This window comes from Chelonoidis abingdonii, chromosome 19 (genome assembly GCF_003597395.2).
Source record: "Chelonoidis abingdonii isolate Lonesome George chromosome 19, CheloAbing_2.0, whole genome shotgun sequence".
Lineage (NCBI taxonomy): Eukaryota > Metazoa > Chordata > Testudines > Testudinidae > Chelonoidis > Chelonoidis abingdonii.
The window spans coordinates 30,447,387-30,463,092 of record NC_133787.1 but is presented as its reverse complement, the minus strand read 5'-3'; the positions used below and the strand labels follow the sequence as shown (position 1 = coordinate 30,463,092).

At 38.4% G+C, this 15,706-nt stretch overlaps 1 protein-coding gene across 7 annotated transcripts in view; it reads right to left on the bottom strand.

Moving 5' to 3' along the window:
* WWOX (WW domain containing oxidoreductase) overlaps window positions 1–15,706 on the bottom strand; it is a 660,294-nt gene that overhangs the window by 576,223 nt on the left and 68,365 nt on the right. The window lies entirely within an intron of this gene.

The window sequence follows — 15,706 nt, the reverse complement described above, 5'->3', positions numbered from 1 at the left end:
AAAGCAAAGGAACGTTTTATGCTAACTGGTTTTTGCTTACAAGTGAATTCATGCTCTATTTTTACTGGAACTTAGCAACATTTTGTGAAGCCGCTAATAAAACTGTTCATTATAATCTAGGAAATGTGTGGAAAGAGACCTCTTTATCCAAGGTGGGGCTCAGTCAGTGTTCTTGGAATATTTATTTAGCCCACACAGAGAGAGATTGTTAACATTTGCCAAAGAATGTAGCTTTATACAGTAACTAGGTCAAACAGACAGCATATCAACTTTCAAAAAGTTAAAAATAATGCAAAAATGTTTAAGTTACGTGGCTAAGACCTTGTCAGCTTTTAATTTAAATGGCTGCTGGAAACACTATACAAAATTGTACTTCATGAACTTTGAAAATGTAGATATTGCTAACGTTGTCTTGCAAAGCAGCTAATTAAATAAAATTGGAGTTGACCTCTGAATGATTAATTCTCACTCACTTAAAAAAAACTATAAAGAGGTTACAGGCAATGAGCCTAACAGTCAAACTGTGGGTAGCTCTGAAGCCTGAGGGTCAGATTTTCAAAAGAGCAGAGCACACAACATCTCCTCTTCGTAACCTAAACAAAATGGTCAGATTTTCAAGGGGGCTCAGCTCATCCCCAAAACTTTCTAACAGACTTTATGTAACAAACTCCACAGATAGCTGGGCATCTATATTATGGATCTCTTACGCGTATATTATTTAACATGTATATGAATTATGGCATATTCTTCAAAAATTGTACAAATGTGAATTAATTAATTCTCTGTATTAGCTATAGGTTCTGAAGTTTTTTTGTCATTAGTTAATCAAACCAGAAATACCTGCAAGCTGTCAATGAACAAAACTGAGGGCAGAATTTTCAAAGGCACCTAAGTTACTTGGGAGCACAAGAAGAGGTAGACAAGAACTGAAGGGGAGACGACTGAGGGAGATAGAACAGAGAGGTCTGTAACCACTAGAGAACATTCACCCTTCAGAACTTGAAATAGAACTCAGGATTTCTGAGTCACAACATTCCTCTCCTTTCAGCAAATGGATGGGAAACTTGCTGGCAGATTGGCTCTGGCCAGGTCTACCCAAGTTAACATCAGCATACAATCTGTCAAAAGTTACACTCAGGCACATGAACACTTAGCTGCTTGTGTACTCACTAAGAATGCTTGTGCTGATGTATAGCTCAGTGCACCAAGGGGAGATATCCCAGCATGCCCTGTGCTGCCATTCTGTGCAATGCTTTTTTAAACATTTCTGCAATGGTTTGCGGGATAGTAGCTATTAACCCAAGGATTTCAGGGAACTAGAGGTCAAGTTCCCACCATGCCACTTTCTCCATCCCATAACATTGCCACATGCCATAATTTTTTGCACTGTTTCCTTTCAACTTGCCTTTTATCTGACAGAAGCACAGATGCTGCAAAACTCAGCACAATTCTCATGTGCATTACTGATGCAGGATGCTCGATTCTCCAATATTTGCAGAGCTTGCAGAGCTCAAATCAGGTTTGCGATGAGTAAGATGCAGAGATATTTGAGCACAATAACTGGATGCTGATGGACATAGCAAATAAATAAAATAAAAAAAAATATTCCAGGTTGCTGCTGGCATTCCTGAAACACTCCACATGGTGAAGCACTGCCTTTGGGCTCCAGAAAAAGAGCACAGATTGGTGTAATCACATCATAATGCAGGTCTGGGATGATAAGCAGTGGAATCAGAACTTTTAGATGTGAAAGGCTACATTCCTGGAGCTGTGCAATGAGTTCACCCTAGTCCAACAAAGTGACACCAAAATGAAAGCTGTACCTAACTAGAAGGAACACACTGGAAATTTACAACACCAGACTGCTACCAGTCAGCAGGCAATCATTCTGGAGTTGGAAAATCTACAGCAGGACTATTGTGAGCCAAGAGTTTCAGGCCTTTAACCATCTCCAGCTACACAGGACTGTGATTCTCAGAAACGTAGTGAGGAAATAGCACATGGATGTGCAGTAATGAGACTCCCAAACTATGGTGGGTCATCAGATGGCACTCATATTGCTATTTTGGCACCAGCCTATCTTGCCACAGAGTGCATCAAAATGAAAGGGCTATTACTCTGATTATACAAGCACCAGTGGATCACCAGGGATGCTTCACTGATATGAATGCTGCCTGGTCGGGGAAGGTGCAGGATGCTCACATCTTTAAGAATACAGGACTTTCTGAAAAGCAGCGAGCAAAGACATTCTTTCACAACCAGCCGATTACCACTGGTTATTTTGAAATGTCAGTAGTGATTCTGGGGGACTCAGCCTAGCTCTTACTCCCCCGACTGCTGAAGCCATCCACTGGCCACTCAACAATGCCAAGGAAAGATTCAACTACCAGCTCAGCAAGTGCAGAATGACTGCTGAATGTGCTTTTGGTCGATCAAATGGATGCTGGTGTCGTTTACACGCTAGATTTGATCTTAGCCAGAAAAACATCCTGCTGGTTATAGCTGCATGTTGTATATTGCATAGTATCTGTGAGGTGAAAGCGGAAAAGCTGCCACCAGGGTGGAAGAGCAAGGTGAGGCAGCTGTCTGCTGGCTTTGAACAACCAGACAAAGACTACTCGAAGAGCTGTGCAGCTAGGAGATGCTTTTAAGGAGTATTTTAACAGTCAACCACAGTAAAGTCTCAGTTTCTTTCATGAAATAAGTGTCTTGTATACTGCAGATTATATATTGCTTGAGTCTTTCCTTCCCGCTATGAATTCTGAAGTGCTTGGTGTACACATTTATAAATATGGTTGGGTGTTTGGATCTTTGGTTAGGGACAAGGTTTTGTCAGCGGCAACATAAAAATTCCTATAATCGAAGTCCAGATGTCCATATACAGTCCAAAATACAAGATTGCAAAGTGAAGCACAGAGAGTTATGATGCTCTAACATGATTAGTAGTTGGTATCAGTTCAGTTTTGGAGTGTTGGCTTTAAATTGAGATAGTGAGGGATAAATCTCCTGTGAAAGCCAAAGGGAATACAGATCTAAGACTTTTTTAAAAAACCTTTACCACAAGATGTCACCTTTGTTCCATGCAGTTGCTGGATATAAATTTCACTGATAGTGCAACTGTCTGGCAGTTAAATACTTCCTTCTCAGAAGATATTTAGGAATCCCTTATTTTTAATATAATTTGTAAATGTTTCTCACTTCATTGTCCTATTACAGTCCAATCAATTTACTGATCCATAAAGGTGTTAAACTCTGTTAACAGTTCTTCCTGTTTGGAAAATCTGGAATATAAACTAACAGACACACCATCTACTCATACCAGTTTTGGTGCACACATTTAACAGGTGCCAACTTAAACTAATGACCTTTAGAGCTCCTTTTCACATTCAACTTCTTATATTTGCATCTTTAAAGGGTACAGAGTTTGTTTTCCAGAGAAATGTGTCTTTATATGGATTACTGTAAAAAATAGTGCCATCTTATGGGGAGACCAAGAAATCCTAGATCTGTATTGCCTATCCCTATATTCATGGGATAGATACTAAAGCGTAACTCATATTTAAAATCCGAGTCCAACCTGGTTACATTTGTTTTGCTCTGGTGCTTCAAAATAAGTAGCAACTGTGGCAGAAGTGATATTTACCGGAATATCTGTATGTGAGAGGATCCACAGGATGAGAGAGATGTCTACATGGAAACAAGAGGTCTCCAATTCCTCTGCCTACATCCATCCAGCACTGCATCCGATAGTCATTACTGAAGAAGTCATTTTGGAAGTAACATTTCTAACAAAAAAGACTAAAAATACAGCATTGATAACAAAAATGAATTCCTAACACATTAGGCCAAATTTAGTCTTAGCATAACAGGCTCAACTCTCATTGACATCTATGGAAATTGCAACCGCTTACCCCACAGCTGGATTTGGTCTAATACACACTTTACTACAAAAAAGTTAATACTCTGTAAAACCAATGTTCACTTTAAAAAACAAAGAATTTTCCACATTTCACTCCTGTTTAATCAAAGACACAACAAAAGTTACCTAGATCTTTCAGTCCTTTTTAAAAATGAGAATGCATTTAACTCAGTTAATATGTTATAATGATTGTTCACATATGACCAACACAGGTAGAAAAAAGTGGACAGTCACTTCTTAGGCATTTTGTAGCAAATAATATGAATGTTTTCTAGACACCTTATGCCCATGAATATCTAATAGAGAATGTCGTTTAATGGAAAGCATATTTTGCATTAGGCATGTAAATGTACATGGAAGTAGGTGTAGTTATCAGCAGAAATCAGACAGTTTCCTATCTTGCCTTTATTATACATGCAATGTAACCATAACGAAGACCAGGTGCACACATATTAGTTACTTTATACAAGAACAGCAAAACTGTCACTGTGGTCAGCAATGTAACAGATATATAAACTAGAAAAATTACAGTGTTGCAGAGGAAGGCCCCCTGAAGTAATTACTAAAGTTTATTTAGCAGAATATGCACCTTCTTTATTCTGAAGTTATTAGTGTTATGATTCATGTTGTACGATCACTCAGACTACAACATTTTAAATAACTTGCTTTCTTCAGAGACACATAGAAATTAGTTTGTTTCAATTTGTGAGCTAGACTGAATATGAATTCATATCCAAAGGGAAACCACCACATGTCATTAATCCACTGACCCAGCTTTGGTACCTGGAAAACCCTTACTTTCCCTTCATAACTTTGAGACCTTCCACAAATTCTTAAATAGCACTTTAAGGGGCAAATGCCGGATTTAACATTGTAAACTCTAGAAACTAATTTCTTTCCACAAAAAAGACTTTATATTGTCAACTCTCCATACACAACTTCAAGTCCTGGGATACTGATGTTTTTTAAAAAGCCCCAATTCCTGGAGTTATTACATGATAATCTCCTATTCCCCATGCAAAGAAAAGCTTTAAATTTCAGACCCTGAAGGCTCCAAATTCAGAAGGCAAATAAAAAGAACCCCAATTTTTTTTAATCTTGTGATTTTAAGATATTATACATTTTGGAGACTGGAAATATTGCTTACTAAACACCAGCAGATGTTATATGGCAGTGAGGCAGATTTGTAGAGGACCTCAGCACCCAGCAGATCCCACTCTTCCCATTAATCCACCAAAAAGTGCATTGCGAGGTTTGGCTGAGGGCCTCCTCTTTCAGATGATATACTCTAGCTCGTCGTTCTTACTCAGTAGTATAGTGGTGCATGGGGGGGGGGGGGAAGGTGGGAAACCTATTCCTCCTCAAAATAAACCACTATTAATGTTTCAAACTGTCTTTTGTATTTAAATCATAAACAGAATAAGCCATACCACAGTGTGCGTTACTGGCCTGCTGGTGCATTTTAAGTGTCTGAAGCATTCAGATTGTTGACTTGTGTTTCCCCACTTATCTTAGGCACGTATTAATAGGCTGGTGAAGCACCTTGCCTTGCCTTAATTATCACTAGTTATCAAACACTCTCATTCGGTCCTAAACAAAAATAAGTGACCAGAAATATACAAAATTAATCTAAAAACAACTAGGGCAGGATTTGCAATAAAGCCTAAGGGAATTAGAAGGCCAACTCCTACTGAAATACAAAGATAGTCTCAATAGATTTATTTTTTTTAAACATCCAAAGGAAAGAGAGATAAGAATGTGATGATGTCAGAATCTGGACTCAAAGGAAAACATGGCAAAACCAAGTTGCTAAGGATTCAGAAAGAAGCGTAGTTATGCAAGAGTTAAAACAGCCCACAGACAAATCCAAGCATATTATTACTGGGCAGCAAATTTCAGGCCTGATACTACAAATCTTAATCACGCAGAGAACCTCATTCTTTTCCCCATCTAAAGAGAAGGAAATAGAGGAAAGTTTTAGTTCATTTAACTCATTGTTAATGATAGTGTGAGAATTCTTTCATCAAAATAAGTGAAAGGAACGTATTCATTCCTTATAGCTAATTAAATATTTTGTAGGGGCAAATCCAGACACTCTCTCCAAACCCCAAGGCACCTTCCTGCAGTGAGGGGAGGCCCCAACCACAGAGCCCATTGGTTCTTAAATAGTGCCAGGCAAGGGGGCGGGGGAGAGGATAGAGACAGAACTCAGCTAGTCATGCAAGAGGGTCTGCACTCCATGTGCACCATGAAAAACAGTCTTGCAGGGTGAGTTCTCTGGCCATTTCCCCCATCGGGAGAGAAGAAGGGCGTAACAAAAACAGGGGCATTGGGAATTACTAGTGATTCCAATGCTCTTCAGAGCCTGGGAGAAAAATCAATCACCCTTTGTCCCCCATTTCACTTTTCAAGGGCCCAATCAATGCCCATTAATTGAATTGGACTTTGGATAGGGCTCCAAGGTCACAGGTGAGTTACCTCTACATTGGACCACCACAGGTTCATTATGTATTATGAATTGCAACTTTGGATGTCTCAACTTCCTAAGTAACGTGCTGTGAAGCTTGGGAGTTTTGTTGTTTTTTTAATTATTTCGTTTTAATTTAAGTGCAACTATATGCAGAGAGTAAGTTACTCAAACAAATTACAGAAAAAGATAAAAATCCTCATAAACCCTATCATCTCTAACTTCCAAAGCAGGTGAATTAATGTATAGGCTGTTCAAGATTTATCTTCTTTACTCTCTGTACTTAAAAGAATATTTTAAAGTCATTTGCAGAACTGAAGATTTTGCTAAATCCTTATGAACTAGCATTTTCCTCTTTGGTATACTACAATAAAACCTGCTCTAGGATTTACAGATAATGGCTTTATACACTGAGAACAACAGAAAGGAAGTTATAGGTACTAAATATCTCTTGCATCCTAAGCAGTTTAGGTTAAGCACACTCTTTTCTTCATATAATTAAGCTCATTGTAGGTGTGGATGTGGATGTGTATAATTTTAAATTTTTGTACATGGCTGTGATGGAGGGTCTGGCCAAGAAATATGAATTATGAGCAGGTCCTCAAAAAAAATTTTTTTTACTGGGTTTTAACAAGGGGCCTATTTAAAACAAGAAACAACCAGAAAAGGGGGATCTGAGCTGGGGCATAAGCATCTGAAAGGCAGCTATTAATCACTATTAGAGGGTTATTTGTGCCTTCCATGGTCCATTTTCTAATCTAGAAAGCAGTAAATCCAGACCCTATTGAGTATGTAAATAACTGGAGAAAATGGGTTTGGAAAGCAAGGGTAAGTGATCCAAGAACAGGGATCTTGATAAGAGATACCTGGACACAGCAAAAGGTTGTTGGTATCTGGACATGGAAACTAACCCAGAGGAGGGGGCTTGAAAAATGGGTGCCGGGGATGGGAGGAAAAAAGTGTGTCTCTAGAAAGCAGCATAATGTTGACAGGCAGAGTGGTGAGAGAGGGGATTGCTTTCAAAGGCAGTAAATGATTTCTGTAATGAGAGTGCCTTCTCTAGTTTAGTTTATGAGGCACATAAACCTAGATATGCTAAACAAATGGTTTATTTCATTTTCATTCTATTTTCTCTGTTTTTAATCAAATCTAATTTTTGTTAAGATTACAGTTGTATGGGTAATTTCCATGCAGCTGTCCCCAAAGAAGAGAGAACCCTTTAACTTCTAAGTAGAGAGGATGACAGGTAAAGAGTTTTTGGAACCTATATTCCCTACCCCTTTTAGTCTCAATCAAAGAGCATGAACAATTGTGTCCTATCCCAAAGAGCACTGTTGCCACCAGGCAATGAGAAGTGAATACAAGCTGAAAGACCAAGGAGGAAACAAGAGTTGGAAGTCGTACTGGTCACCCTATCAAACTAGCACACCATAAAATTAGACACATTAGCAGGAAAAGCTAGTCAAATATTACCAAAAATCAAAGAGAATCCCATTTGTAGGACCAAGATACCTACTTGTTCCCATCAGGCCCAACAAATACTTCTCACTTACAAAGGAAAAAAGAAAACAGTCATGGTAGGTAGCAAAACTATTGGTTCAGGAATACCTAACAGTCTTAAAAGAGGCACACATTCCAGATCTACTCAGAAGTAAAAAGTGGAGTAACTTTCAATTCTTGATGGACACCAAATCAAAGTAATCAACTATGAAAAGCAAGCAAACACCACACTCCCATAACAAATTTCAGAGAAAGTCTTGGAGTAAACAGTACTATTCAAAAATAACGGACAATTTCATAGCATCTATACCAGCAAGATATAGGTAGGCCACTCTGGTTCCTCCAGGCAAGCAGCCTGTCAGTGGCCATACACAAAGCATCACAAGAAGAAATTTATTCCTTTTGGAGAATTATTTATCTGGCTATCCAGTTCCTGTGGGCACATTCTCTTAAAGGGACAAATGATGGAGGAGGGAAGAAATCTAAAACTTTTGTTTTGTTTGCTCATGTAATCCAACCACTCCATCCTACTTACTCTTCCCTTTAGAGTATTAAAGGCTGTCAGTACACTTCCCAGGATCTTATTAGTCTATGAGGTATTAGTAGGACTCTGGTGGACATAAAAACAATATTAAAAAATAAAGTTAACCATTATCTGATTATTTGAGTTAATATTGGTTGAGACATCTTTCTCAGCTTCCTGCAAAATAACCAGATACCTCCTATGAACTAAAAAATGTTTATGTCTGGTCACCCCACTCCTGTCCCCTCTCAATAAAAAGAAAAGCAGTTTTATGAGCACTTAATTCCTCATAGCAAAGTGCCTGCCACATTTTACTAGTGCATGGGTCCTAAGAAGTAAACATTAGATTTTAAATAAATACTTAGTATTTTGGTTGGTCTTGAGATCTGGCTGCCTTAATTATCTTAATTTCAGAACTGCAATCCCTAGCAGATTATTTTTAAAGCCATCCTTACCTGTACAAAAGCTAAAGATTTTGGTAATGAAATCTTTAGCCATAGTAATTTTAATGACACTACCAGGCACAACCAGCCTCACCAAGTCAAACAGCCACTTAGTGAAAGACATCCTTATATCTTCAAATTCCACTTCTTCTGTAGTTTCCAGAATGTGCTTTTTTCCCATCTTTATTTTTCAACACCTTGTGGGCTTTACCATCTTTAATCAAGGAAGCTAAAATATTCTCAGAGTCCATAGCCCTCACCTCACTGTTTCATCTTAAGAAAAATTACCTATTGTAATATTATCTGTCTTGTATTTTATACATCCTTTTATGGATTAAATCCATGAACTTCTGAATCTGATTGTTTTCCCATGGTTTAAATCACACACAACCCCATTACTACCAGACTCTAAGATGTATCACTTATATAAAAAACTTTGCTAGCTAATATCTCAAGCTATGGAATTCAATTGAAATCACCTCATTAGCTGTAAACACTTTGCCATAATTTTGCAGTTATTTTGCTTTCGAGAACAGCATTATAGAAACAAAGATCAGATTTTTAGAATTGCACATGTGCATAAGGTGCTTGTGCTGTTACCATAACTGACCACAAAAGTGACTAGTTCAATTTATACAAGCCCATTTTCTCATTCAAAATTCTAGAAATCTGGCCACAGATGTCGGCTTATCATCATTGGCGTTATAGCTCCGAACTCTTCACTGGTGAAACCATGAATATTTGAAATTGACAAATTTAAAGTAAACTAAAAGGATAATGAGCCAAACAAGTACTCAGAGAAAACAAGCAAAAACAAAATCTTTAAACTGATCAAAGGATGAACAACATATTTCAGCAAGCAACTTCCTTAAATTTAATAACTACAAAACAGTTATTTGTTTCCCTTTCTGTCAATGTTACACTCTAAATACACTCAGCAGGTAGGATTAAAAATAAACACTATTGCACACAAAACTCACTTTGGTTTCCATATCCCGTCTAGCAATGGAAGAATTCCTCTACTGGCTAGATTAAGGCAATGTCCATCCCTTCTTTAGAACCAGTTTAGATCTAAAATATTTTAGTATTTGCTGCTTGCTAACATCCCTTTAGGTAACTCCCAAGAATATCAGGAAGATTTTTTATAACCATGCTTTGTGAAAATATGCACATTAATGCATAGTAATAGGTATCCTACCTGAACAGTGCGTTAGAAAACGGGCAGTTATTGATGTAAAGTAGCCTAAATAGATAGAAAAATGCTTTAAACAAAGGAATGAAAATGATCTTTTTAATCTGAATGTTTAATAATTGAACTATTTAAAAACAAATACATTCCACATTTTCTTTCAGGTTCTATATTATCTCAACAGTTAAATCATCATTAGAGCTCAATAAAAGGGATAACAAACCACTAACTCTATTTAACAGTAGATTTTTGTACCTTTCAGATAAATAATGGCACATATGTTGCTGACCAGAATTACTGTCAGGATTATTTTATACTATTCCATTGTCTTTGCATCAGTGCAACTCACTCTTAAAATATAAACTGCTCACTCGCAAAACTGAGATTTACCAAGTTAAAAAATTAAGTTGTACAGATCAGAAATGTAATCATGGGAGACAAGCTGCGAGTTTTTCAATCACTGTGGGGCTGCATCAATTTAAAGTCATGTTACATTAAAGAGAAAAACGTCTGGGAAAGTCTCCCAGTTGTCACTTCAGATTAGATTTGTTGTTGTTATCAGACTGTGCATTTTGTAGGCTTTTTTTACATTTTAAATATATTGCCTAATGCAGGCACACAGTAACATGTAACATATGACTATCTATCAGATTGCCCAGAGATTAGGAGTCTGTTCAAATTAACTTTAAAAAATTCACATCTGTTCTAGAAGCCTATTAACATATTAACATTAACTAATTACCTCAGATAATGTAACATACTGTGACTCAACCCAACTTTTATTTTTTAATACTGCTACATTTAATTAAACAGTTATAAAAAATCAATTTGCGATCTATCTCATTTCGCCGATTCTAGCATGCAGAAGGCAAATAGAAAACCTCATTTACTACGTCCAGATTCAAAGTCAAGCTCTGCATCTATCTTTGCACAAAGCTCTTGTTAAGCATCATGTAAGCGCCATCTTGTGCTCGGCTAGTCTCTAAACATAAAACTGCATAAATGAAACATTCTGAGAGCAGCTCTCTCAAATTGGTAAAACTGGAAGTACTAAGTTCTGGTTGTAAATGTGTCCTATTTTGCTCCAAATACTATGATCTGCATTCTCATGATTGTATGATAAAAGAACTATACTCAATATGCCCTGAGTGAGAAGACCTCATAACCAAAACCTTAGTCTTGAATGCCTGGGAATCAGGGCTGGACACAAGCCAGAAAGGGAAGGAGGGAAAGGGGCTCCTACTTCATGGAAGAACCCTACTTCATGATTATTCTTCTCCACAGAAGACGGCTGAACATAAAGGACTAGGTTCTGATGCCCTTACTCCTTGGAAACTGGAGACCTTCCCTGGGCACCCTTAAGAGGCAATACTGAGTCTATATATAAAACAAGGAAACAACAAGAAGGGAAAGGAACATAGTATTCCTTTGGGAAAACAAAAGAATCAGTGATACTTTCATATGAATAATAAGTAAAGCATCCACCTCCATGCCATCTTTACAGTAGTCCTTGGCCTCAAACCCGCCAGACACTTCCCCCTTCCCCTCTGCTGCACCCCACTCACTGTTTGTTGTCAGTGGCTAGTGAAGTTTGTTGTCAGAGGCCAGGAATGCACTTAGGCAAGTCCATCTCCAGCCTGAAGGGCTTATTGCTGCTTGTTTTCCTTGGGAAGATACCTTGTCACCACTTCTGTGTCACTTCTAGTCACAATGTTGACTCTGCACCATCACAACTGCATGGTCTCTCACCATGATACTGCCTCTATGACATCCCTCAATTTATAGCCTCTCACTGTTCTGTTGCCTCTAATAGTGATGCCAAGTTCAGGTCCCTCTGGCTCATAAGTCCAGCTGTAGTGATTACTCCTCTAGTGCTATTAGATAGGAGCATCTGGTCACCATCTCTACAATGCCAGACCAAGGTCCTTACTAGCGTTCACTCAGCTCTGTCTTTACACTTTGGAGGGAGTTAAAAGGCATATACGACCTAAAGGACCTTTGAGCAGAGTGTTTGCCACCAAGGATTTAATGCTAACCACAAAGTAGGAGCCCATTTCCCCCAAGGCTTGCGTCCAGTCCTACTTACCAATCATTCAAGATTAAAGTTTTGGTTATGGTGACTCCTCTCTCATGGCATATTAAGAACAGTTCTGTTGTTCTTTTGTCATACAACAATGAGAATGTTTCATTACCCCCATAACCAAAACTTAAATCTTAACCAAAATGTTCACACTGGGAGGATAAGTAAAAATATGCAAATAAGGTTTAACTCATTCTATCTTGTTCTCTGGTTCACCACTAGATGACCAAGGGGCAGGGCTGGGGCTCCTCTGGCAGCAGGAAGCAGGGGCTCCTCTGGCAGCCAGCAGGAAAAGAGCAGAACCCCCAACCGCCCTTCCCCATCCTTCCAGGGAGCTGCGTCTCCCCCGGCTCCATCTGTATAGCAGCACCCCCTTCACAGGATAGGGCTGGGGTGGTACAGCCACCAGAGGAGCTGCTGGTGTTCTGCTCCTTTCCCCGCTGCAGTTTCCCGGGAACTGCAGCAGGGAAAGGGAGCAGAATGTAGGGCCACCCGAAGGCCCCACACCAGCAGCTCCTCCAGTGCAACTGCTGTACCACCCCCAGCCCAGCCTCCCCAGCGGGGCTGGCTGCTGTACTGCCAGAGGAGACACTGTTTGAAATTGCTGGGGTGGTAGAGAAGCTGCAGGGGTGGGGCTGCCCAGCGGCTCCACGCTCTGCTCCGTTTGCCGCTGCAGTTACAAAGTCTCCGGCACAGCGGGAGGAGGACAGAGCACCCCACCCTCCCTGGGTAAAGGGTGTGGATCATGGGGAGGAAAAGGGGAGACCATGGGGACCCCAGGCTGAGGAGGAGTTATGTGGAGGGTCACGTGGCCCCCGTGGCATCCCCACCCCCTGTACTGGTAAGAAATGGATTCCACTTGCACCACTGCGGTTGATGCACTTTAATGCAGTATTCTTCAAACAGTGCTATGCTAAAGAACCTTTAGTGCACACCAGCAAGGTCTACACTGACAATTTAAATCGCATCCCTGTAGAACACATTACCCAAGCATACAGACAGGCCTTTAGTTATCAGTTTCAGCAGAGAGGTCTAGATTTGAATGTGGATAAATACTAAATTAACTTTCAGCTCCTATATATAGTTCTTCTAATTCTCGGTTAAGGCATTATTGGGAAGGCCTTTGCTATATGGAAGCTTACAGTCCATAGCTTTCTGTCTAGAGCCCAGCGATACTAGAGATACGTAGAGGGCCAAAAATCTCCAGGGGTTGTTTTTCTGGTACGTTTTGACAAGAACCAAATTCATATACATTTCCAAAGAAAAAAATACAAAGTTTTCAAATTAACGAGTGATCTTTTTTAATAGATTCAAGTCCAAGGTGGTTATTTTAGGAGTGGACTAAATGTTTAAGATGACCACCATAAACAAGATGCCTTTTATTCTAAAGGGTGGCAGCCAGAATCAGCTATGTTTTAGCATACCGTATCTTTAATCTAACACTGTAGTCCTAAAACTGTTCTGGTTTTAGAAATACCTTCCAGTTATTTCAGTTTTATCAGTGAAGAAAATGAAATAAAAAAAATGTTTCATACTTAACACCAAACAGATCACTTTATCCCAAAAGACATGTTTAAATAATTCAGCTGTTGAAAAAAAATCTTTAACTATAAATGTACTACAAAAAGAAATTAACACGGCTCTAGGAAAAGTAGATAACATTTTTCTAAAGCTTTTTGATATGCTACTTTTTAGAATTAAATCTAAAGTGAACTAATATTTTTAAATGAGACATTCAACACTCTTCAAATGATGTAGTAACATTTGTGCCCATTCTGGAATGCTTCAGAATTTTGGCTACAGAGAAATTTATCAACACATTAAAAAACAACATTAGAATCTGTACAGAATTCTAGAATGGATACTTAAATAGGATTTAGCAACAAAAGAGCAAGTACTCGTTAACACCCAGTATAAATTTGCAGCAGTTACTTCCATCACAAACTTTGTCACAACATATCATAGCAAAATAACATTTCGTCCCCTCAACAACTTAGAAGTTGCCAGGGCTTTATCACCAAGCAGTCTGTTTGCATTCTCCAATACAAACTGGCAATCTAGTGATGCAGTACATTCAAAATTCTCTGTAGTACTGACTGCCTGAAGCTGATGCTCCCTTGCTAAATGCAATGCAGTTCAATTAACAGCTCTTCAATATACAATTTAATTTTTCTTTCATCTTGATCCATGGCCCCGCTTGAAATAAGGAATGCTGGAATAGATGTACTTTGAATACTGAAGCAAGTCTTTATAAATAAACCTATCAAGCTTGTAATGATTTCTGTCATAACATGACAAAATAGATGAACCGGAATGTCTTGGTCTTTACGGCTTAAGTGTCATTTTTCTCAACATCACTAATATTGTGGGGTGGGGTTTCCCCTCAAAACCTCCCTCAAGAATACTCCCCCTCTCTTTCAGCAGCATCTCCTGCTGTTTCTGAAAATATCTTTTTTTTTTGCTTGGTTATTCTTCAGAAAGAATAGAAAAAAAATACCATTCTACTATCTGTTTATGAGTGCAAGACGAGTAACTTATAAGGCCTCAATCCTGCATCTGGATTCACTGTGCCTGTAACTCATTTATATCATTTGAATGGGACTCCAAATAGTCAAAGGGGCTCCAAATAGAAGATCCAAATGGAGAACCTTTGGTTAAATATATTGTAAGGGTCACAGCTGTGGACTGAAGAGTACACATCACTGTAAATGCTATCCAGAACATTTTTCCCAAATACAGCGTAGACACATTTGTGCACAGTTATTCATTCTAAGTTATACAGGCAATTTCACAAGCAAAAACAACAGTTTAGTTTCACCTAAAGAAATGAAATACTGCATTTAAAAGTTATTCTAGAGTGAGACATCTTAGAAGCGAAGTATTACTAACTCTTGCACTAGGCATGTACAAGGAAACACTGTGAATAAGTCCATTTCTCATTGGTATACTATACACTTTAAAATGGTAGTATTTACTATAGTTCATCAGAAAGGAAAACACTCTGCTTTGGACCAGAGGCATCTTTACTCTTTAAACATATTCATAAAAATAAACACTTATTGCCTTAGGTACAAAAGAAGCAGTACTGACATAGATGTCTAACAATCAGCATGAGATATGTTGGAAAGTAAGAGGGGCCCACTGAATAAACCTAAGCAGCAGTTGATGTATAGTAATCAGTTTCAGATAAAACTAGCAAAATTGCCTTTTTCCAAGTGATATACTAACGTACAGTAAAATATGGACATTCACTATAAAATCACTGCATTTGTATCCAGATTTATAAAGGTTTCATTACAAATGAGTTTTTACTTAAGTCTTTTTAGTTAGGTGTTTTTTCCTTCTTACTAAATCAGTTCATATATTTATGTTATGATTTTGAACGATACATAGAGCCCATTAAAATTTGAGCTGGTATGTTACCTATAGTAAGTGTTTATTGTCATCCAATTTCTTATCTGTTTTTATTTCTAGCTGTACTTTTTAAAAATCTTAAGTCAGTGTTGTGCTTTTAATTGTGAGAGAAACAGCACTGAACCTGTATAGTAATTAACTTGTCATTACTTCGAATAACTACACTAATTG